Source organism: Pseudophryne corroboree, chromosome 6 (assembly GCF_028390025.1).
Source record: "Pseudophryne corroboree isolate aPseCor3 chromosome 6, aPseCor3.hap2, whole genome shotgun sequence".
NCBI lineage: Eukaryota > Metazoa > Chordata > Amphibia > Anura > Myobatrachidae > Pseudophryne > Pseudophryne corroboree.
Genome location: NC_086449.1, coordinates 509,074,762 through 509,100,271, shown reverse-complemented (window position 1 = coordinate 509,100,271; position 25,510 = coordinate 509,074,762).

The following is a 25,510-nucleotide window of genomic DNA, read 5'->3' as shown; positions in this document are numbered from 1 at the left end:
ACCTGCCAACGATTACGGACATGTCGTCTACTGGCACTGCATATGATTCTCTCCCCATTGAAAGAATGGTGGAGGATTATATGAGTGACCGCATCCAAGTAGGCACGTCAGACAGTCCGTACTTATACTGGCAGGAAAAAGAGGCAATTTGGAGGCCCTTGCACAAACTGGCTTTATTCTACCTAAGTTGCCCTCCCACAAGTGTGTACTCCGAAAGAGTGTTTAGTGCCGCCGCTCACCTTGTCAGCAATCGGCGTACGAGGTTACTTCCAGAAAATGTGGAGAAGATGATGTTCATTAAAATGAATTATAATCAATTCCTCCGTGGAGACATTGACCAGCAGCAATTGCCTCCACAAAGTACACAGGGAGCTGAGATGGTGGATTCCAGTGGGGACGAATTGATAATCTGTGAGGAGGGGGATGTACACGGTGATATATCGGAGGATGATGATGAGGTGGACATCTTGCCTCTGTAGAGCCAGTTTGTGCAAGGAGAGATTAATTGCTTCTTTTTTGGTGGGGGTCCAAACCAACCCGTCATTTCAGTCACAGTCGTGTGGCAGACCCTGTCACTGAAATGATGGGTTGGTTAAAGTGTGCATGTCCTGTTTATACAACATAAGGGTGGGTGGGAGGGCCCAAGGACAATTCCATCTTGCACCTCTTTTTTCTTTCATTTTTCTTTGCGTCATGTGCTGTTTGGGGAGTGTTTTTTGGAAGGGCCATCCTGCGTGACACTGCAGTGCCACTCCTAGATGGGCCAGGTGTTTGTGTCGGCCACTAGGGTCGCTTAGCTTACTCACACAGCTACCTCATTGCGCCTCTTTTTTTCTTTGCGTCATGTGCTGTTTGGGGAGTGTTTTTTGGAAGGGCCATCCTGCGTGACACTGCAGTGCCACTCCTAGATGGGCCAGGTGTTTGTGTCGGCCACTAGGGTCGCTTAGCTTACTCACACAGCTACCTCATTGCGCCTCTTTTTTTCTTTGCGTCATGTGCTGTTTGGGGAGTGTTTTTTGGAAGGGCCATCCTGCGTGACACTGCAGTGCCACTCCTAGATGGGCCAGGTGTTTGTGTCGGCCACTAGGGTCGCTTAGCTTACTCACACAGCTACCTCATTGCGCCTCTTTTTTTCTTTGCGTCATGTGCTGTTTGGGGAGTGTTTTTTGGAAGGGCCATCCTGCGTGACACTGCAGTGCCACTCCTAGATGGGCCAGGTGTTTGTGTCGGCCACTAGGGTCGCTTATCTTACTCACACAGCTACCTCATTGCGCCTCTTTTTTTCTTTGCGTCATGTGCTGTTTGGGGAGTGTTTTTTGGAAGGGCCATCCTGCGTGACACTGCAGTGCCACTCCTAGATGGGCCAGGTGTTTGTGTCGGCCACTAGGGTCGCTTATCTTACTCACACAGCTACCTCATTGCGCCTCTTTTTTTCTTTGCGTCATGTGCTGTTTGGGGAGTGTTTTTTGGAAGGGCCATCCTGCGTGACACTGCAGTGCCACTCCTAGATGGGCCAGGTGTTTGTGTCGGCCACTAGGATCGCTTAGCTTACTCACACAGCTACCTCATTGCACCTCTTTTTTTCTTTGCGTCATGTGCTGTTTGGGGAGTGTTTTTTGGAAGGGCCATCCTGCGTGACACTGCAGTGCCACTCCTAGATGGGCCAGGTGTTTGTGTCGGCCACTAGGGTCGCTTAGCTTACTCACACAGCTACCTCATTGCGCCTCTTTTTTTCTTTGCGTCATGTGCTGTTTGGGGAGTGTTTTTTGGAAGGGCCATCCTGCGTGACACTGCAGTGCCACTCCTAGATGGGCCAGGTGTTTGTGTCGGCCACTTTGGTCGCTTAGCTTAGTCATCCAGCGACCTCGGTGCAAATTTTAGGACTAAAAATAATATTGTGAGGTGTTCAGAATAGACTGAAAATGAGTGGAAATTATGGTTTTTGAGGTTAATAATACTTTGGGATCAAAATGACCCCCAAATTCTATGATTTAAGCTGTTTTTTATGGTTTTTTGAAAAAAACACCCGAATCCAAAACACACCCGAATCCGACAAAAAAAATTCGGTGAGGTTTTGCCAAAACGCGGTCGAACCCAAAACACGGCCGCGGAACCGAACCCAAAACCAAAACACAAAACCCGAAAAATTTCAAGTGCACATAACACTACATGGCTTGGATGTTCTAATAACATATATGACCGTTGTTTCCAAATAAAGAAATTATTGCATTATTGTTTTATTTAGTGAACGACATGGAATTGTTTCTCACTTGCTTCGGATGGTTCCTCTACCGGGAGAGCCTTCTGTTTCATACTCCAGTATACGGCAGAGTTTTGGCTATGTAAGGTATATGAAAAATACAAATACATAATAAATATCTTCTTTGTATTATTCTAGTCATTTTTATAGTCAAAACTCTAGAGTAAAAAGTCTATGAAAGGTGAAGCAGTGCTTCTTCTGCCTATCTTTTCCTCATATCTCTGACCAAACCTCACCAAATTTCCAGCAGTATATACTGCTGCACCTGTGTATAATGCCCACATTAACCACTGGGCTCATATATTGTGTGTAAATCTGACTCTGGTACTAGTCAGTGCCTCCTGAGCCATTTACCTCACCGCACATCACTGCATAATACTACACAAGTGTCAGTTTTCCCTTATATGCATTGGCCCCTTGTATGGCTCACCTCTCACAGTGTAACCTTCGTAGTGCGCCATACCTGGCTGCCTCATCTAGAACACTCGTGGATGGTATGAAAAACACATGGACCTGACAGTTTTGTTGGGACCCTACTCTAACAATAGGACGCAGCAATCACCCCATTTCGTGTCATCCCTTCTAGGGGTAGACTATTCCACCCAGGGTGATCCTACATGACAGCTGCCTCACCTGGTACCATATGACAGAGGAATACACAACCTGTGAAAGTTATTACCCAAAATGCCTACATGTAGCCTGCATTATGCTTATGTGTGCTTTAGGTTTTCTTTTTTATGTCTGTGTGGCTTGTCTATTGCCGTATTACTTAAATCTTATGTATTATGGGCCTGATTCAGTAAGGATAGCAAATTCTGCTAATTAGCAGAATTTGCTATCCTTTGGATCGCATGCTGGGGACCGCCCATCGCCGGGCAAGGCCGCCCAGCATGCTGACCGCTGCTTCCCCCCAGTTCAACAAGCAGAAATTTAGATCGCGTCACAATTTCTGCTTGTTAGCAGAAACTAAATTAAGCTGCGCCAGCAGGAGTCCCACCGCCATGTTTGCGATCGTGGTAGCTGCGTGTCACGTCATGCAGCCGCCATGATCACACCCCCAACATGTCCCCATTTTCCTGCCTCCTCCCCCATTCGCACAGCACCGCCCCAGCAACGCTCCATCTCCTCCTTGGAAAAGGAGCGTTGCCCCGCGACCGCCTCTGCCTGATTGACAGGCAGAGGCGAACACATTTTCTGCAGCCCCCCCACAGGAAATGCGGGCGCATGCGCAGGACGCATTGTCTCAAAAATTTTGTTTGGATCGCTTACTGCGATCCAACCTGAATTAGGCCCTGTGTGCATTGCGGGCACACTAGTCAATGCAAACAAACCTTGAATATCCGCAGTCACACATAAAATGAGGCAGGACTCACCTGTAGGTAGGCATTATACAAGCACATATTTCTACACTATTTTGAGACAGTGAGATTGAGCCCTGCAAACATTTAGCTAACAAGGTATAAATACAGAGCAGTGTATAATGAAGACATGGGGCTTGAGTCAAGGGTGCACGTAGCCACAGCCTTGACTGCATCTGTTTCTGAAACAGCATCATACTGTTTGTTATGCAAATGCTGTGAGGAATTCTCAGCCTTCTCAGATACCCACTGGCAGCGACGCTATTCCTCAGCGGCATGTATACCAAGACACACCATCGTTGTAACATTGAAGATTACATCAGCCCTATGTTACCAAACAGAAATACCCTGTGCAGCCTCCACACACACTCCTTTATGAGCGCATGCCAGGGTTGGTGGGACCGCCATCACTGGGGAACTACTGCACAGCTCAGAGTGTTCTTAGGATGCTCAAAGCAGCTGTACAAGGAGCGTGGCCAGAATGTCCAAAGGAACCTCCATCCGGCAGTGCAGTTGTTAAACTGGCTGCAGGGTGTAGGTCGAGGCACCCTGCAAGGCAGAAGCAGGGGCCGAGATGGTGCCGCTCCCCCAGGGCTCGCTGGCCTGTGCGATGGCAGTTGACACACCACCCTCCTTGCTACCCTGCCTTTGTGTGAACCTCTGAATTAGACCCACAGGCTGTGGCCATATTCAATTCATGTCGGTGGTCTAGATAGAAGATCCACTGAAACCGGTGTGGTATAGAAGATCTACAATGTCTAGGTCACCAGACATTAGGTCGACCCCATATGGTTGACATGCATTAGGTCAACATGCATTAGGCTGGCACTGACAAAAGGTCGACAAAGGAAAAGGTCGACATGTGCAAAAGGTAGACACATGAAAAGGTCGACATAGAAAATGGTAGACACAAAAAAAGTTGCCACAACATTTTTTTTTTTTTGGTGTCGTTTTCACCACATGGATGGTAAAGTATGAAAAAGGTGTAAAAAATGGCCAAAACCCTGTGTCAACATTTGTCAAACATATTGCCACATCAACCATTTGAACCTGTCAACCTTTGTACCTGTCAAACTTTTTCAAGGATTACCTTTTGTCAGTGTTGGAACCCCACTGAAACACATCACATTATGTCATTTGTGTCTAACCAGATACTCGTGTTTCCAACTTGTGGTTACTGTGTTGACCAGTATAACAAAGTACCATTACTAGAGAAACAGCAAGGTTAAAACTCTTATGGAGCAATTCAATTGTTGCTTTGTTCACCCATTAGCCAGCTAAAGTGGTGAAAAGAAATGTGCAAAAAGTCCATGGTTTTGATGACCAAACAGGAGTTTGCATGCCCTAACCAGGACTTTAGATGACTTTAGCTGCTATATGCTGCTAAACCCTGTCTATTTGGGAGCATGAAAAGTGATGGGCGCCCAATCAGATTGAATTACTCCAATGGGCATCTATTATTTTGGGCGCCAATTAAAACAACTGAATCGCCCCCTTAGAATGTAAGAGAGATTGATTTCTGATCTGAAATCCCTTATTAGTCCTGAAGGTGACTAGGTGTCTAATTACCTACAAATTCTATCTCAACCCATAAGCAATATTGCATACAAGCACTGTATGTACCTGTCTGTATCAGCTTACAATCATGGGTAACATACCCAATCTTTATAAGTGGATTTAGGTTTTTGGGTCTGGTTCATGATCTTTCCTGCTTATCAGGTCTTAACTCCCATGTGTACATCACTGTATGTTTTTGTTAACCCCTGATTTTATAAATATCAATTAAGAAAAAAATCATTTATGGGGGGCCGTGGCTTGGCTGGCAGTAGAGGAAGATGCACGGGACCAGAGCTCCTGCACTGGCTGCCCTTAAAAGTGCATTTACCACCATTCCCACTCACCTCTGGGCTTCCAATTCTGCCTCCCCCAGCTTTGCCTACCTGCCGTGGGTTGGTGTATGTTGGCTGCGTGGCTGGGAGACGAAGCAGCCGTCCTAGAGGGTCGCGGCCTTCCCAGAAGCTAAGAACCGGGACCTAAATTTCAGGCCCATTCCGGATCCCAGGCAGCAGCGGTACCACTCACATCCGCGAGTGTGGCGGAGACCCCACCTTGTGAGCCCGGAGTCCGGATCGCCTGCCATGTCCCCCATCACACTATGCAGCACCTGGGACCTGGAGCGGGACCCGCCGAAGGTCCCCGTTCGGGTGTGCGGCCTAAAGCAGTCTCCATCACAGGGAGACTTTTTGTAGCGGCTATGTTTTGAACCTCTCTCCACTGTTCACCTGGAACCTCTACAGTTTAGCTTGTTTATTACATTCGCACTGTTACAGTCTCACCATGTCCAAATACAATACCAAGGTGAAGAAGAATGTGCAACAAGGAATTATGCAACACCTTTCATCTCCAATGTCACTCCATTCTCCTGACTCTTCCCCGGCTTCTCCAGCTAACTCCCCTGGAGTAGATGCATCCTCTGGCGACTCTTTTGCTACAAAAAATGATATCCGGGAGATGATGTCGGATTTGAACAAAACTCTTACTACCAACTTCCAGCAATTAGTTGCAGATTTTAGTAACTACTAGACTTCTCTCTCTTACCGTACTACTGCACTGGAAACTAAAGTCGACTCCAACTCCAAAGGTCTACTGGAATTTTCTCAGGATGTCAATTATCTGTATCGGGATAAGACAGAAGATCTTGAAAATAGGGAAATACATTGTAATCTACGAATCCGGAATATTCCGGAGTCGGTCACACCCCGTGACTTGGAACCGTATATGTCACGTCTTTTCCTGAACCTGGTTCCTGCACTTAAGGATCAACCTCTACATATTGAACAGGCTCACAGAGCCCTTCGTCCGAAACCCAAAGAGGGAGATCCTCCTAGAGATGTGGTGTTGAAATGTATTTTCTTTAAAGTAAAAGACCAGATATCCAACTCCAGTAGATTACTGCCTTGCATAGTGTTTGAAGATTCAGATTTGCAAATCTTCCAAGATTTAGCCCCTTCAGCCATTCTGAAGAGAAGGGAGATGCACGACACCACCAGAGTCCTCCGTGACCATGGCTACAAATACAAATGGGGATTTCCATTCTGTTTCATAGCGGACGTGATTGGTCATCCAATGTCAGTGAGCAACCCTAAGGAAGGGTCTGAACTACTTCACTGACTTCAGCTTTCTTCAACGGAGGTTGGTCCTACCTCTGGCAGCCCGATTCGGTCCTGATGGGGCTTACCTAGCAGTTAACGGGAGGTCCCACTCCACATATTTCTGACTTCTCCTTTATGCTATTCTTGGAATGTAGGTTCTGGACTATGTGTTTATTTTGGAGACTGTGGCCTGCATTGCCTCGGAACTTATATATCACCTTGGCCCTCCAATTGTTTAGCACTAGTCCAACAGTATTGCATTACTAGGAAGTGGGACCTTCCTTAGTTTTCATATTTTCCATATTATTCCTGTGTTTGGATTTACTACATAACTGCACCTGTATTTTGGTTATTATCTTATTCTATGTATGTAGTGATGTTGGTAATGCTATTCGCATTTCTGTTTAACATTGTGTAATGTTTACAGTACTTAATATATTTTGGATCTGGGTGGATAGTTTCTAGCTTTCTCACGCTATACCACCCCCCAAATAGTTGGGATTAATTTGAGAGCTGTCCCCTCCCGTTAACGCTCTCTCTGGTTCTCTGGTAATTGATTACTTTTTCTAGCACTCCCATTGCCCGGGTCCTCTAGGTTTGCTTGTATCCCTAAGCTCACCTGCTTCCCTTCCCTCTGTTAGGACCCACTCTATGTGATCGCACCCCTCTTTGGTAAGGATTTCTCTAGATCACACTCCCACCCCTCCCCTCTCTACCTCAAGTCCCCTTCAGCAACTAACGTCATTTGTTTTTGGGCCTCTCCCCTCTGCACGTGGTAAAGTAGTGGTAGAGTAAGCCTACCTAGTTCTCATTATGCCCTTTAACGTACTCTCTCTGAATGTTAAGGGATTGAACACCTCCCACAAACGCTTCCTTTTATTTAGAATGCTTAATACTCATCATGGGGATATAGTGTTTCTTCAGGAAACACACTTCACAAAACACTCCCACCCTTCATTGTAATCTAGAAACTTCCCTACTGTATTGTATTCTTCTCATTCTTTGAAAATGAATGGAGTAGCTATCCTGTTGCGCACCACAGTCCCAATTCAAATTCTTTCCACCAACACAGATAATGAAGGGCATTATATTATAATGGTATGTCAATTAGGCCCCCAAAAAAAGTCATGACCCTGGTGAATTTATATGCTCCGAATGTAGGCCAAAGTGGCTTCTTCCAGAAACCTTTCACGGATATTCAATCCGTGTGCAGATGTGTCCTCCTGGTGGGTGGTGATTTCAATTCAATTATATCGTCAGACTTAGATAAAAGCAGTCATACTCGCCCGCACTCTCAGCGTAATCCCCCAGGTAATCTAAGGAGACACATGGCTGAGGCTGGTCTCTTCGACAAGTGGCGGGCACACTACCCGTCCTCCAGAGATTACACCTTCTTTTCAAAACCCCATGGTACGTACACATGTATCGATATGATTCTTGGATGCAGTAGCTTACTACACACACTACTGAAAGTAGACATTATCTCCAATGCCTGGTCAGACCATTTGATTGTTTTGGCTTCTATTGATCCATTAGATTCCCATAAGGGCTGCCATTCTTGGAGGTTTAATGAAACCCTCCTTCACATCCCGCATTTCAAGGAATACATTAAATCCCAATTGCAAGACTATTTCAATGTTAATGTTACGGATGATGTTCCCTTTCCAGTAATTTGGGAGGCCCACAAGGCAGTCATTAGGGGCGTGATAATTAAATATGCATCCTATAGGAAAAAGCAATAGAACGAGAGGATCACCTCTCTCACGTCCCAGTTAACTCAACTAGAACGCACGCATAAACAATCTCACTCCTCCCATGTTTTAAACCAGATCCAGAGTGTTAGAGGTGAACTTCAGTCCCTTCTAGCTGAACGTACGGAAAAATCCCTTAGATAACGCAATCAGAAATTCTACAACAAAAGTAATAAATCTGACTCCCTTTTGGCAGCGAGACTTAGAGCGAAAAGGGCATCTCAAACTATACTGGCTCTTCGTAATGATTCGAATGTCCTTAGTTATGACCCAGGTTCTATCAATAACTCGTTTTATGCTTACTATAAATCTCTCTATAACCTGCCCGACCCGGTTGCAGGACCCAATGAGCCCTCCATAATTCCTTAAAACTATCTGGATGCCAGTAACCTTCCCAAACTCTCGGACTCCGCCATACACGCCCTCAACTCCACTATTTCACTCGAAGAGTTTCACCCTGAAGACTCAAAAACCATCTAAGGCACCAGGCCCTGATGATTTCCCTATGTCCTAATATGTCTTTCTCGGGTTTATTGGCTCCCCATTTGGTTGCTGTTTTTAACAAAGTGATGAAAGGTGAACGAGTTCATGCAGACTCCTTAAGATCAGCAATCATTGTGCTCCCTAAACTGGGAAAAGACCCCACACGTTGCACGAGCTACAGGCCTATTTCACTCAATGCAGACATAAAGCTACTTGGAAAAATACTGGCTATTAGGCTCAATTTATTAATGTAGATCAAGTGGGTTTTGTCCCTACAAGACAGGCCCTCGTCAATACTAGGCAAACGATCAATTTAATCTCACACATCATCAGACATAGGACTCCAGCAGTTCTGTTATCGTTAGACGCTGAAAAGGCCTTCGACCGCCTATCCTGGCCTTTTATGTTCCAAACGTTGTGATCTTACAGCCTATGTGGTAGCTTTATGTCTGCATTGCTTGCTCTGTATCATAACCTTGCAGTTATAGTTTCCACTAATGGGCTCTCCTCCCCTTCTTTCAGCTTGGGAAATGGCACAAGACAGAGTTGACCCCTGTCCCCTCTGTTGTACACCCTAAATAGTGAACCCCTCGCAGCTCACATTAGGCAGAATCCTGATATTAAGGGGATTTAGTTCAGGGTTCCCAATACAAAATCTCACTTATTGCGGACGATGTCCTACTTTCTTTATCGTCTCCATTGACATCTCTCCTTAATTTACAGGCTGAACTTTCACTATATGGTACTTTATCAGGACATAAAGTGAATAGCACTAAATCCAAAGCATTGGCTTTTCACCTTCTCCACACTGCGGTGCAGCTCTTGGAGCTGGATTTTCATTATGTCTGGCAGTCTAAATCCATTAAGTATCTTGGAATCCAAATCACGAAACACTATGACCAGCTGTTTAATGCTATATTCCTCTATTGCACAACATTAAACAGGATATAGCTAAATGGACTCCCCTGCGCATTTCTTGGACGGGAAAAATTCGGGTGACCATATTATCCCTTTTACCTGGGACGCTCATGGACTACACAGGTTCTGTGGCTGATTAAAACCAGCTGACATGTAGGCTTGAAGTCAGCCAGCCACAGAACCTGTGTAATCCATGAACGTCCCAGGTAAAAGGGATAATATGGTCACCCAAGTAAAATTAACTCAATTAAAATGACTATTCTTCCAAGATGCTCTATCTATTTCAAACCATCCCTATTGTTGTTCTTTCCTCATATCTACGTACCGTACAATCTTTGTGAGGCCAATTTATTTGGTCTAATAGAACACCTAGACACAGCAGGAGATGTCTCGCTAAATGCTCCATTAATGGTGGCTTAGGCCCACCAATATTTGAACAGTCCTTCCAAGCTACAAAACTGTGCCACATAGTGGCTTGGCACACTCAAGAGGGGTGCAAGAAGGGGGTATCTCTGGAAATTAATTTGATTAATTACCATCTGGTTATCTCTCTCCATGGTTACCTCCACATATGAGACCAGCCTCGGTCAGTGCCACTCCTTGTATACATTCTGTACTACAAACTTGGGATAGCCTGAATAGGAAACTCAGGTTAGCACCCTTACCCTTCTCCTTTGACACCTCTTTGGCGCCACCCCGACTTCCCCTTGGTTTCTTTGGCCTCCTATATGCGCCCGTGGGTCACTGTGGGGATAACCAGGCTTTTACACATCTCAGGGGAATTCGCCCCACAACATTTTTCAGCCCTATGTGAGAAATATGGCGTACAGCATGCTAGACACTTTGACTATATGCAAATTACCAGTTTTGGGCGTTCTTTAAGTAAACCTAGCAAACTCAGACCTCCGACTCCCTTTGAACGGTTGTGTTCTTATACCCCTGACCGTAGGGGCATCATATCAATTTTGTACTCCATCCTGGCTGACTCCCCCCTCCCTCCAAAGAGCCATTCGAATTAGCCTGAGAAAATGATCTGGGTATAACTATGGAGGAGGAGGATTGGTCAGAAATCAGAGAGTTAGCTGCTAAAGCCTCTATAAATTCGAATATTAAGGAAAACGCCTACAAGGTTTACTCGAGGTGGGATATGGTTCCTGTAAGAATACATAATATCTTCCCCTTAAATTCACATTTTTGTTGGAGACATTGTGGTTCCTAGGGCTCATTTTTACACATGTGGTGGGACTGCCCAGGGATTAGCCCTTATTGGGATGATATTTTTTCCCTTCTGGGTATAATCTTTAATTCCTCTGTCCCCAAAAGTCCACTTCATTCATTGCTCTGCAAGCCATTGGAACAGATTTCCAGACCTGGGAGCAAATTATGCAATCATACAGTATATTCACTTCCGCCAAATTATTGATAGCAGCTAACTGGAAACAACCCGCTGCCCCATCCCTACAAGCGGTGATTAATAAAATTTGGTTTGTAGCCTCAATGGAATATATTACAGCCCTACTCCACGATTCGATGGATAAATTCTCTGCTGTTTGGAGCCCTTGATACCGACATTTTCAGAGACAATTGCCTTGCACCTTATAGGCTCATTCGTTACTTTCACTGCAAGTTCGGCCTTACCACTTTTTCTTACAGATGGACCGTGCCCATTTCACTCATTTTGGTATCCCCAAATTTTATTCCCATCTCGACTTGGCCCCCTTCCCCCCCATTCTTATATGGTATTTGTAATTTTTTTATTTGTACTGCATTTCTAAAAATTTTTTATAAGATTCAAGTGGGTTTTACTACGGTTTAATATTTGGATATATGGTTTGCCATGCAACATTTACTGGACTATACTCTGGTTCATTGTATTTATGGATGTAACTATTGTATTGTTCTACTTTCCACTTTTCAAAATAAAGAGAATAATTAAAAAATAATAATAATTTATTGCAGTCAGTGCAACTTTTTAGGTAGATGTTTTGTTTATGTTTCCAATCAATAAAATTGATGAAAGTAGAACAAAGTAAACTATACTTGCAAGGAAGCAGAATCAGTAACAGTTGTATCCATGGCCTCCATCAGGGGAGTACTAGGGGCACAGCTGTCTCGGGCCCAGCCTCTATGACAGAGAGGGGAGGACCTGGGAACTTATGCCGCCGTCCCCATCGTTTCACCGCCATTCGTCCACAGCATTCTATTGAAAATGTCCCTCCAAACCAGTTATTAAAGATACTACTATAATTGTCTCCTCCAAGGCGGTGGCAATTTTGGGAAAAACATTTTCAATAGTTTGAGCAGGCAGGTGGCAGACCCACTGCAGACTCACAGCGGCAGACCCACAGCGGCGACAACCGAGTGGGGAGGGGGGGGGGAATCCCCTGACAACGGGCAGAATCCCTGACAATGAGCAGGTACTTGCATAATTACTGTGTTGACATAATATGGTGACAAGGGCATTAATGTGGGGTCATAATATGGTAACAAGGGCATTACTTTGGGGACTTAATATGGTGCGAGGAGCATAATATGGTGTTACTCTGTGTGTGCATAGAGATGTAAGTTTTATTTTTTTTAAATATATATTTATTTTTTTAGATAAAAAGGATAATAGTGCAAATTATCGTTTTTTTAAAAAAACGATAATTTGCACTATTATCCTTTTTATTTTGTGTTCCCCTTTATGAGCAAAAAAACCAGCTCATGTGTACACAAAAGCGACACACTCTATTTCAGATTGCACATCAATTATGTATTTGGAAAATGTCATCAGTTAAACGTGAAGCTGATACATCATATAAACAAACGGTATTATCCTTTTTTGAATTTTGTGGTATATAAAGGGTGAACTGGTTTTATCTTTGGAGCGCTTGTGCTCTATTTCATATTTCTTGTAATTGTATTGATTTGTAGTGCAGTGGGGAAGCACTATTTGATGTAGATTACAGCTGCACCATTGATTTTTTTTTTTTGCGCAGAGTATCTCTGAATATTATTTTTGCACTATACATTCCTATGGCAGCGTTGCGTGACCATGCCCCCTTCACCTGTGGCCACGCCCCTTTGCCAGATTTGTACTGATTTTTGGTATAAGGATGATGGAGGGTGTGCAATTGCCAGAGCTGGGGATTGTTCTGGTTTGTCTCACCTCTGCTGGATTATGGCCTGGATTAAGGCAGGTGCAATGAGAAACTCAGAGGCTGCCATTCAATATGCTCTCTGTCACCAAAGTAGCAGTCAGAAGTCTAATCTCATTAAGTAGATATGCACACACCCTGATCATCACTGTGTTTAAGTGGTCCAATATGGCATCAGGCATTTCTGATGTGAACTACTCTAAGAGTTTGTCAATGGATATACTTACTGTGTTTACTGACTCTCTCAGGGCACAAGGTTTGTCGCAGAAAGCTGCTGAACGGTATTTGGAGTGTACTTACCAACTTACTGTAGACATGGCCGTAACTAGGGGTGCTAGGGGGGCATGTGACCTGGGCACAGGATTTTTGGGGGCACCGATAGAGCAGAAGAATTGGAGGCAGACTCGGCAGCAGCGGTAAACAACTGCCTTGGAGCTGTGCAGCTGTGAGAGGCGGATCCGTGGTCAGGCTGCGTAGAGCACCATCAGTCTGTCTGTCGTCGGCCGATCAACGCCCGTGTCCTGATGCACACCACCCCCGCCCGCCCCCGCTCACCGTCTGCGTCGTGATGCTCACCACCCGCCTCTCATCTCCACCACCTGCCGCACACTACCTGCGTCCTGCTGCTCACCACCCGCCGCTCAACCCCGGCTGCCAGGCACTCACCGCCTGTGTCCTGCTGCTCACCACCCGCAGCTCACCGTTCACCACCCGGTGCTCACCCCTGGCTGCAGGCAGCTAACCCCCTGCCACTCACAGATTATTACTTGAGCTGGCGCTGCATGCCTCTCTGTCTACTCTCTTGCACACTGCACTGGGAGAAGAGGATACAGAGGATAAACTAATGTATACAGTACAAGAAACAAGATTTAAAGGTGAGGGGCTGTATGGGGAAGGTCAGGTGTGGCATTGGGTGGTGAGTTAAAGTATTGTTGCTGGCAAGTCCTGGGGGATAAGGGTGTGTGTGCTAGTGGGTCCAGGGGAGGGGCAGGTCTGGGGTGGGGGAGCTTTGTAGTATATGCAGCGAGCTGCGAGAGGTACAGTTGGGGGTTTGTGCAGTGGTAGGCTGGAAGGAGAGGGGGTTGTGGTTTGTGTGCGGCAGCAAGTTCGGGGGTCACCGGGGGATGGAATTGTGAATTGTATATTTTTTCTAAATATATGATAATTTAGTGTGATAATAGGGGCGTGGGGGTGGGGGCGCAAATTGCTGCCTTGCCCCGGGTCCTGCTGTAGAGATTACAATGAATATCAATGTCTCTGGGACCTTGTCTCAGTTTTGTATAAGGCATAACAACACCTCATATCTTCCTTCTTACTTGTTATTCAAGTAACTCTTTTTCAGAAACTTTATGCATCTGGACTAATCAAGGTTTAGGGGGATATTTATCAAAGCATGGAGAGAGATAAAATTGTGACAGATAAAGTACTAACCCAATCAGCTCCTAACTGCAATTTTCAAACACATTTTTCAAACACAGCCTGTAAAATGTAAGGCAGAAGCTGATTGGCTGGTACTTTATCTCTCACAATTTTATCACACTCTGAACTTTAATAAATACTCCCCTTAATAATCATATATAACTGTAGGCAGTCCTTAATTATCCATACCCCATAATGCTTTGTATTTAGGAATGCACAACAAAGAAAGTTCTAAATTAGATGTTCATGTGGCTCGTCATAATATGTCCCTGTGGAACGGCCTATTTATGTAACAAATACCTCACAGAGGTTCATTCCATGTCATGTTTATTTGGGCAGAAGAGCTGGGTAATGGATTTTTGGTAAAAGTATTCCTTTAGAAGTGTTATTCAATTCTACATATATGGATATAATATATAATTTAACATAACATGTTTTGCACAGCAGTCTATATTATTAACTACATGAACAACTGAAGAAATATTAGCTGTAGATGTTAATTATAACAAAACATAAAGCAAACACAAAAATGGCATCCCTAAAAAAATATTATTAATCTAGGAAGTTTAGAATTGGGAATGGCATGAAATGTACAGTCTGGTGAACAGTAAATGAACTTCAGGATAAGCTGTTTCCCAGTTTCCAAAGAAAACACCCTGGAATTTGTAGAAGCTTGCGAGCCAGGGGAGTGTACATCCACAGCGTAATAATGAAAAACATCTGGAGCCTTTTTTATTGCTTGGAAGACTGGGGGAGAAGTAAAAGGAGTCAGTGTCTGAGTCACAATATTGAGTTTTAACATTGTTTTTTTTCTTCTAGCATATTCATATGGAATACATTAAAGGTACAGTAGAAAAAACAAACTAAACAAATCTTTCAAAATGCATTATGGGAGCATATGTAGAGAGCTAACTATTATTACATATATGTTTTTGAGTTTTTATTTTAATTCTGTTTGTAATTTGTAATTCACTTCAGTTCACTCAAATTTGCTGAATCCCAGCATTGTCCCACCCCATTCCTATTTCAATATTATCTCCAATCTCTCTGGGGGCAGCACAACACAGCACAGGAAATGACAGGCATTGGGGGTCACTTAAAAGGTAAACTGTTTGCTTTTATTTTTTTAACACATTTATTATTTTATATTATATTTTTTCCCATATATTTTAGAGTTCAGTTTTGTATGTATTTAGAGATTCTAATCTGGGCCTGTGTCAGAGTCACACATTGCTTATGTTCACGGAATTATGCAATGCTTTGCTACTATGTGAGTTGGAAAATCCCTAAATCTCCAATGGCACATGTGTTACACAGAGTTTCTCCGCATAGGCACTGTTGCCATTGAGACGTACGGTATCAGAAAAAGCTTGGAAAAGTGCAGGGTGCACCTGGGTGGTTACTTAGGGAAAGACCGTCTTATGGTTGTGTTATGGCAGCGTTGCTGAAGTGTTTGCGTTCACAGACACTCAATCGTTCACTCTGGAGGCCACACTCAGATGCAAAATCTGCAGCTGCCATAATTTCAACAGTGCAACCAAAAGTGGTGTCTGAAGATGCACCACCTGGTACTATAACATCTACAGACACTCATAGCGGACGTCTCAGTTCTTCCACATGGATACACACCAGGGAAGGAATTTGTAGCAGCATTTACATAAAGGCATCGGCAGGCAACTGACAGAAGACACAGATGCTTCCAAGTCAGGCCCTCTGTGTGGATTCTTTTTTAGTCTATTTTCTAATTTTTGTTACATTTCTTTGAGAGTCTTTCTTTACATAATAAAGAATAACTTTTTGAATTTTTTTATGTAAGTATATATATTTTTGGGGGATCTCAACATTGAGACTTTTGACCAATTTCTACTCTAGTTTGAACTAGGGGAATCTACAGAGAAAGAGGATAGGCAGTTGGAGTGACAGCTCCTTATGATGATGTCATCAAGAGTGCTGCAGTATCTATTGTTGCATAAGCTTTGGTTGCTGGAGTCATTCACAGGCATGTTTATTATTTATCGGGTTTTAGACCCGATAATTATCATTTCTTATTTTGACTTATCACGGCAATAAGATATTAAGATTGAGCTGCATTAAGAAATACACACATGGACAGGGTCTCTGACAGAATACCATCCCTGCAATGTGTACAAGTAAAGTAATTGCATGCCAATTCTGAGGAGGGATCTTACTGATCCCTCTCCAGCATAGCCGGCGCTAACCACTCAGCAAAGTCTGCAAAGCAGGTAGGCGCTGGACACAAGAGGTGCTCTCCCTGCTCTGCTACTACAGCTTGGTGATGTGCACTTTCACGTGTTGCTGCTGGCTGCCGCAGCCTCTGCCTGTCACTCTGTATGACAGCCAGCATCGGAGCCGGCAGCATAAAGGCCCCCATACACTACAGCGATATGTCTGAGGCTGAAGTCAGAGGCAATTTCCCTTGAACTCTCCCAGGACTGGTTCCATACGATTTAGTACATTTTGCATGCAACATATCTTATGTGATGACCCCTCTTGGGGTATCCCTTCAGCTAGTTTAAACCAGCTGCAGCCAGACACTGTAAGGATTAAAACCCTTTTCATCTGGTTGCTAAGCAACCATGGCACTCAGGAGAAAAATGTATATAGCACTAGTTCCCTGGGCTTTTTGGCAGGATTCCTGGCAGAGCGGGAAGCTGGGAGCGCTCTGATTGGCCGTGGTGTGTGTGGAGAGAAGCAGGAAGGAGAGCTGCAGAGAGCAGCATGGCAATGAAGCAGGAACCGGTGTGTGTGTGTGTGTGTGTGAAGAGCTGTGTGCGGAAGTCCGGAGGCACGCTGCGCTGGGAGAGTCTAGGCACTGAGAGAAGGCTGTCACCCTGCAAAGCAGCAGTGAGAAGTGACCGGCAGGAGCTGGCAACAGCAGCAGATAATACAGGTACTCTACCTCACCCCAGACAGCCCCCCACCTATGGGCACCCAGGCCAACAGTGATCACCCTGCCAACTTTCAAAGTCACAGCCCCTCTTGGGAAAGATCACAGCAGGATTCTATGTACAAGGAGAGGGACACGTGGGATTTATTTGGGCCTGCCAGCCACTTTACCAGAGAGTCTTAAGGGATAGGGTTGTGTGAAATCCTCTGCTTCCCTTTACCACTTCAATTGCAAGGAAAACACGGACAGTGTCATTTATCCCTTGCCTGCTTGAACTACAGCACTATGTGTGTGCCAGGATTGTGTCATTTGCTCTACATCCCACTGTATGCTGACATCAGTTCAACTCCACAGCGCCCTCTATTAGAAGCTCATTGCTACACTGTGCTATGACTTACTCCACAGCGCCCTCTATTGGAAGCTCATTGCTACACTGTGCTATGACTTACTCCACAGCGCCCTCTATTATAGACGCTCATTGCTACACTGTGCTATGACTTACTCCACAGCGCCCTCTATTAGACGCTCATTGCTACACTGTGCTATGACTTACTCCACAGTGCCCTCTATTAGACGCTCATTGCTATAGTGTGCCATTACTTACTCCACAGCGCCCTCTATTGGAAGCTCATTGCTACACTGTGCTATGACTTACTCCACAGCGCCCTCTATTATAGACGCTCATTGCTACACTGTGCTATGACTTACTCCACAGCGCCCTCTATTAGACGCTCATTGCTACACTGTGCTATGACTTACTCCACAGTGCCGTCTGTTAGACGCTCATTGCTATACTGTGCCATTACTTACTCCACAGCACCCTCTATTGGTAGCTCATTGCTACACTGTGCTATGACTTACTCCACAGCGCCCTCTATTAGACGCTCATTGCTACACTGTGCTATGACTTACTCCACAGCGCCCTCTATTAGACGCTCATTGCTACATTGTGCTATGACTTACTCCACAACGCCCTCTATTAGAAGCTCATTGCTATACTGTGCCATTACTTACTCCACAGCGCCCTCTATTGGAAGCTCATTGTTACACTGTGCTATTACTTACTCCACAGCGCCCTCTATTAGAAGCTTATTGCTACACTGTGCTATTACTGGCTCTACAGCACCCTCTGTTGGAAACCTGTGCTATACATTACAAGTAGCTGCTCCACTGCACCACCCATTGGATTACAAATACTGTGCACAGTGTGAACCTACTCTACAGCACCTCCTGTAGGACAAGAGTATACGGAACAGTTTATTTCCAGTACGGTCTGAAGTTAAGCGCCACAGCGCCACGCTGTGGACATTTTATAGATTGTCAGTTTTATGTTCACATTGACAGTATTTGATGGTGATGATTGCATTTAAATGTTTTGCTGTTGCACGTGACTTATGCAAATAGCTGATGCTAAGGTGTATATGCTCCTTGCATATGCGACTGATGTTTGCCGTTTATTGAATGCCTTATTATTGAGATTTGTTGTGCTGGTATTTACTGAATGTGCTTCACTTAAATCACGATTGGCCTTTTAGCGGTGACCCACTACCTCTTTCACAATAAACTTGTTGTCACCGTCAATTTGTGTTTTCCTTTATCTGTGGGGTCTTCCTTGGGGTGTCTATCCTTCTGCCACAGGCTCCTGCGGAAGAAGCCGCGAAAGGTCCTGAACCAGCGCGCGTCATCTGGAAACAGAGGTACGACACTACACCATCACATGGGCTGATATTACACTTATGCGATCCCAGCCAAGCCTGCTGGAACCGACATATCACGAGTGCAGCACTAACGATCTAGGGGAGCCGATCCGACCCTCACGGGAACGCGCATCGGATCAGATCGGAAACACATCCAAAATGCCCGATTTCACCCGATATACCGGCCTGAATGCCCGAAATTGGATGAAATCGGGCATTATCGTTCTATTGTATGGGGCTCCTCAGTTTAGTCTGACTGTTTTCAGGGTCCTCCCCTGTTCCCTTTCCTCCCAGCTCCTCCCCGCAGGATGACAGAGATAGATGTACTGCAGGGTTGCCCGGCCCCACCCCCTTCCTTCCCCTTCCCTTATCACTAAAGACAGATACTTCATCACCCGCAAAATGTCCCATCCCCCTTACCATCAGGGGAGCATTTAGATAGGGGTTCTCTGTCATTTCGGAGCCCATTTTCATCTGCAGCCACGTGATGCAGTGTGCTCATAGCAGATGCCGGGCAGCCAGTCCCGATGCTCTGCTGAGCTTACATTACTTTCTGATTAGAAGCAAGAACAGGAAGTCACATGATGCACATGTGACTGCACTGGAGGAGCCTCAGACAAGAACCTGAACAGCCCAGCAGGTAAAGCAGCCAGTTTATACCATTACCATATGGTTGGTTGGTTAGTTGGGGTAGTAGTATAAATGTGTGCTGGGGGGTATATTAATGTGTGCTGGGGTATATGAATGTGGGCTGGGGGCAGAGGCGGATTGGCCATAGGGCTCATAGGGAAGATTCCCGGTGGGCCGACGCACCCGTGGGGCCTGTTTTGTTTGAGGACATGTGGTCCTTTTTATAGACATAATGAATACGATGCAAAATAATTTGCATATATGAAAATTACTTTGCCACTTAGCCTGTGATTGCAGATGATCTAGTGTATGCTCTGTCTGCCTGCTTGGCTGACATATAAGATTGAGTGAATAGTGATTGGGATACGGTTGGTGTAATAAGCAAGAAAATATATCTTTCTAAAGAATGATATAGTTTCCTAAATTCTGAAGGTGTATCATAATGTGCTCATAACATTTAATTTTATTTCCTTTTAACTTCCCCCTTGATGCTGGACATGCCCACTATCTGGAAAGTCTTGGGGGGAGGGTTCTACTGCCATGGCCCATGGCTAGACCTTACACCTCTGGTGCTGTCCATGCGGGGCCACTAGTACAAATTTTTCCAGGGCCGCTTTTTGTTCCCAATCCGCCCCTGGCTGGGGGTATATTAATGTGTGCTGGTGGGTATATTAATGTGTGCTGGTGGGTATATTAATGTGTGGTGGGGGGTGTATTAATGTGTGTTGGGGTATATGAATGTGGGCTGGGGTATATTAATGTGTGCTGGTGGGTATATTAATGTGTGGTGGGGGGTGTATCAATGTGTGCTGGGGGTATATTAATGTGTGCTGGGGGTGTATTAATGTGTGCTGGGGGTGTATTAATGTGTGCTGGGGGTATATTAATGTGTGCTGGGGGTATATTAATGTGTGCTGGGGGTATATTAATGTGTGCTGGGGGTATATTAATGTGTGCTGGGGGGTATATTAATATGTGCTGGGTGGTATATTAATGTGTGCTGGGGGTATATTAATGTGTTGCTGGGGGTGTATTAATGTGTGCTGGGGGTGTATTAATGTGTGCTGGGGGTGTATTAATGTGCGGTGGGGGTGTATTAATGTGTGCTGGGGTATATTAATGTGTGCTGGGGGGGTATATTAATGTGTGCTGGTGGATATATTAATGTGTGGTGGGGGGTGTATCAATGTGTGCTGGGGTATATTAATGTGTGCTGGGGGTATATTAATGTGTGCTGGGGGTGTATTAATGTGTGCTGGGGGTGTATTAATGTGTGCTGGGGGTATATTAATGTGTGCTGGGGGGTATATTAATATGTGCTGGGGGGTATATTAATGTGTGCTGGGGGTGTATTAATGTGTGGTGGGGGTGTATTAATGTGTGCTGGGGGATATTAATGTGTGATGGGAGGGGGGTTATATTAATGTGTGCTGGGGTAGTATAAATGTGTGCTGGGGGTATATTAATGTGTGCTGGGGGGGTATATTAATGTGTGCTGGGGTATATTAATGTGTAATGGAGAGGGGGTTATATTAATGTGTGCTGGGGTAGTATACATTTGTGCAGGGGGGTATATTAATGTGTGCTGGGGGGTATATTAATGTGTGCTGGGGGTAGTATAAATGTGTGCAGGGGGGTATATTGTGTGCTGGGGGGTATATTAATGTGTGCTGGGGATAGTATAAATGTGTGCTGGTGAGGGGTGTTATATTAATGTGTGCTGGGGGTAGGATAAATGTATGCTGGGGAGGGGGGTATATTAATCTGTGCTGGGGGTAGGGTAAATGTATGCTGGGGCGGGGGGTATATTAATGTGTGCTGGGGGTAGGATAAATGTATGCTGGGGAGGGGGGTATATTAATGTGTGCTGGGGGTAGGATAAATGTATGCTGGGGAGGGGGGTATATTAATCTGTGCTGGGGGTAGGATAAATGTATGCTGGGGAGGGGGTATATTAATGTGTGCTGGGGTAGGATAAATGTATGCTGGGGAGGGGGGGTTTATTAATCTGTGCTGGGGGTAGGGTAAATGTATGCTGGGGAGGGGGGTATATTAATGTGTGCTGGGGGTAGGATAAATGTATGCTGGGGAGGGGGTATATTAATGTGTGCTGGGGGTAGGATAAATGTATGCTGGGGAGGGGGGTATATTAATGTGTGCTGGGGTAGGATAAAAGTATGCTGGGGAGGGGGGTATATTAATGTGAGCTGGGGTAGGATAAATGTATGCTGGGGAGCAGTGGCGTGCGGTGAGGTCATTGGCTGGTGAGGCACTGCAGCCATAATGATCCGCAAAGTCCGGCGATGAACCTTACCGCCACTTGTGATGTCATGGAAGTAGGCTGACAGTGCCTGCCTACTTCTATTTTTTTTATTTAAACATTTATTTATTTTTGACAAATATGTGTTTTAGGTAGCCCTTGAGTTGAAATAGTTGGAAGATTTGGGATCAGAGTTAGGTACCCCTTTTTATACCTTACAGGAGACAGTACCCCAATTTACACATTACGGCAGACAGATTCCCCTTTTTTACACATTACGGCAGACAACGTCCCGTTTTTACACATTACGGCAGACAGCGTCCCCGTTTTTTACACATTACGGCAGACAGCGTCCCGTTTTTACACATTACGGCAGACAACGTCCCGTTTTTACACATTACGGCAGACAGCGTCCCCGTTTTTTACACATTACGGCAGACAACGTCCCGTTTTTACACATTACGGCAGACAACGTCCCGTTTTTACACATTACGGCAGACAGCGTCCCCGTTTTTTACACATTACGGCAGACAACGTCCCGTTTTTACACATTACGGCAGACAGAGTCCCCGTTTTTTACACATTACGGCAGACAGCGTCCCGTTTTTACACATTACGGCAGACAGCGTCCCCGTTTTTTACACATTACGGCAGACAGCGTCCCTGTTTTTTACACATTACGGCAGACAACGTCCCGTTTTTACACATTACGGCAGACAACGTCCCGTTTTTACACATTACGGCAGACAGCGTCCCCGTTTTTTACACATTACGGCAGACAACGTCCCGTTTTTACACATTACGGCAGACAGAGTCCCCGTTTTTTACACATTACGGCAGACAGCGTCCCGTTTTTACACATTACGGCAGACAGCGTCCCCGTTTTTTACACATTACGGCAGACAGCGTCCCCGTTTTTTACACATTACGGCAGACAACGTCCCGTTTTTACACATTACGGCAGACAGCGTCCCCGTTTTTTACACATTACGGCAGACAGCGTCCCGTTTTTACACATTACGGCAGACAGCGTCCCCGTTTTTTTACACATTACGGCAGACAGCGTCCCCGTTTTTTACACATTACGGCAGCCAAAGTCCCCGTTTTTTACACATTACGGCAGACAAAGTCCCGTTTTTACACATTACGGCAGACATCGTCCTGTTTTTACACATTACGGCAGACATCGTCCCGTTTTTACACATTACGGCAGACAACGTCCCGTTTTTACACATTACGGCAGACAGCGTCCCCGTTTTTTACACATTACGGCAGACAGCGTCCCCGTTTTTTACACATTACGGCAGACAGTGTCCCCATTTTTTACACATTACGGCAGCCAGCGTCCTTGTTTTTTACACATTACGGCAGACAGCGTCCCTGTTTTTTACACATTGCGGCAGAAGTCCCCTTTTTATTTTTCTTATACAATACAGTGAGAGAGTGAGAGTGAGTGAGAGTGAGAGTGAGAGAGTGAGAGAGAGAGAGTGAGAGTGAGAGAGTGAGTGAGAGTGAGTGAGAGAGAGAGTGAGAGTGAGTGAGTGTGTGTTACTCACCTTGGGGGGGGCCACGATCCACCATCCACAGGACAGCTGCGGCGACGCTCCGGAGCCCTTTAGAGCAGAAGATAGCCGGCGGCAGCAGGAAGCTGCTCTCTGGGGCTGAGAAGGGACGGCGGCGGCGGGACTCACGGACGACGGCGGCGGAGGGACAAGGAGAAGGCGCGCCTCGCTCACACCACTTGCAGTGCCGGGACAGAGACTTGCGCTCCGGGACAGCTCCCCTCCCGCTCTGCTGATTCCGGGCTTCTTGCTCCACCGCTGCCGCTGCTGGTCACTCTTACAGGGGCGTGCTATGGGTTGAAAGCACGCCCCTGTCACTCCCCTGTCGAAGCGGCACTTCCACTAAGTGCCGCTTCAGCTGCATTTTCTAATGGGCTTTTACTGCCCAATTCTTTGTCCCGCCTCCCCGCTTCCTTCCCTTTACACTGACAGTGGGAGGCACCGACAGCGGTGCCTCCTAAACTCATTTATAAAGAATATATAGAGCCCAAGATCATTAAAATAATATAAAGCCTAATGCATATACTTATGACACAGAATCTGTGTCATAAGTATTTCTTTTATATTATTTTAATGATTATGACAGGGGAGGCACTGCCTCCCCTGCCTCCCCTGACTGCACGTCCCTGCTGGGGAGGGGGCTATATTAATGTGTGCTGGGGGTAGGATAAATGTATGCTGTGGAGGGGGGTATATTAATGTGTACTGGGGGTAGGATAAATGTATGCTGGGGAGGGGGTATATTAATGTGTGCTGGGGGTAGGATAAATGTATGCTGGGGAGGGGGGTATATTAATGTGTGCTGGAGGTAGTATAAATGTATGCTGGGGAGGGGCAAATATTAATGTGTTCTGGGAAGAGGGGGGGAGTAGTGCATTAACAATGTGTGTGGAAGGGAGTAGCATATTAATGTGGGTTTTGTTTTTAGTTTTTTTATATATATAAATATATCTATCTATCTATATATATATATTTCTCTGACGTCTTAATGGATGCTGGGAACTCCGTAAGGACCATGGGGAATAGACGGGCTCCGCAGGAGACTGGGCACTCTAAAAGAAAGATTAGGTACTATCTGGTGTGCACTGGCTCCTCCCTCTATGCCCCTCCTCCAGACCTCAGTTAGGATACTGTGCCCGGAAGAGCTGACACAATAAGGAAGGATTTTGAATCCCGGGTAAGACTCATACCAGCCACACCAATCACACCGTATAACTCGTGATACTATACCCAGTTAACAGTATGAAATACAACTGAGCCTCTCAACAGATGGCTCAACAATAACCCTTTAGTTAGGCATTAACTATATACAAGTATTGCAGACAATCCGCACTTGGGATGGGTGCCCAGCATCCACTACGGGCTACGAGAAATAGATTTACCGGTGAGTAAAATCTTATTTTCTCTGACGTCCTAGTGGATGCTGGGAACTCCGTAAGGACCACGCCAAGGCCAATAGCATGACCACTTTCCACGTGAGGTATTTTAGCTCCACGGATTTAAGTGGCTCAACCCAATGCGACTTCAGGAAATCCAACACCACGTTGAGATCCCACGGTGCCACTGGAGGCACAAACGGGGGCTGAATATGCAGCACTCCCTTAACAAAAGTCTGAACTTCAGGCAGTGAAGCCAGTTCTTTTTTGGAAGAAAATGTACAGAGCCGAAATCTGGACCTTAATGGAACCCAATTTTAGGCCCATAGTCACTCCTGACTGTAGGAAGTGCAGAAATCGACCCAGTTGAAATTCCTCCGTTGGGGTCTTCCTGGCCTCACACCAGGCAACATATTTTTGCCATATGCGGTGATAATGTTTTGCGATCACATCTTTCCTTGCCTTAATCAGCGTAGGAATGACTTCCTCCGGAATGCCTTTTTCCTTTAGGATCCGGTGTTCAACCGCCATGCCGTCAAACGCAGCCGCGGTAAGTCTTGGAACAGACAGGGCCCCTGCTGCAGCAGGTCCTGTCT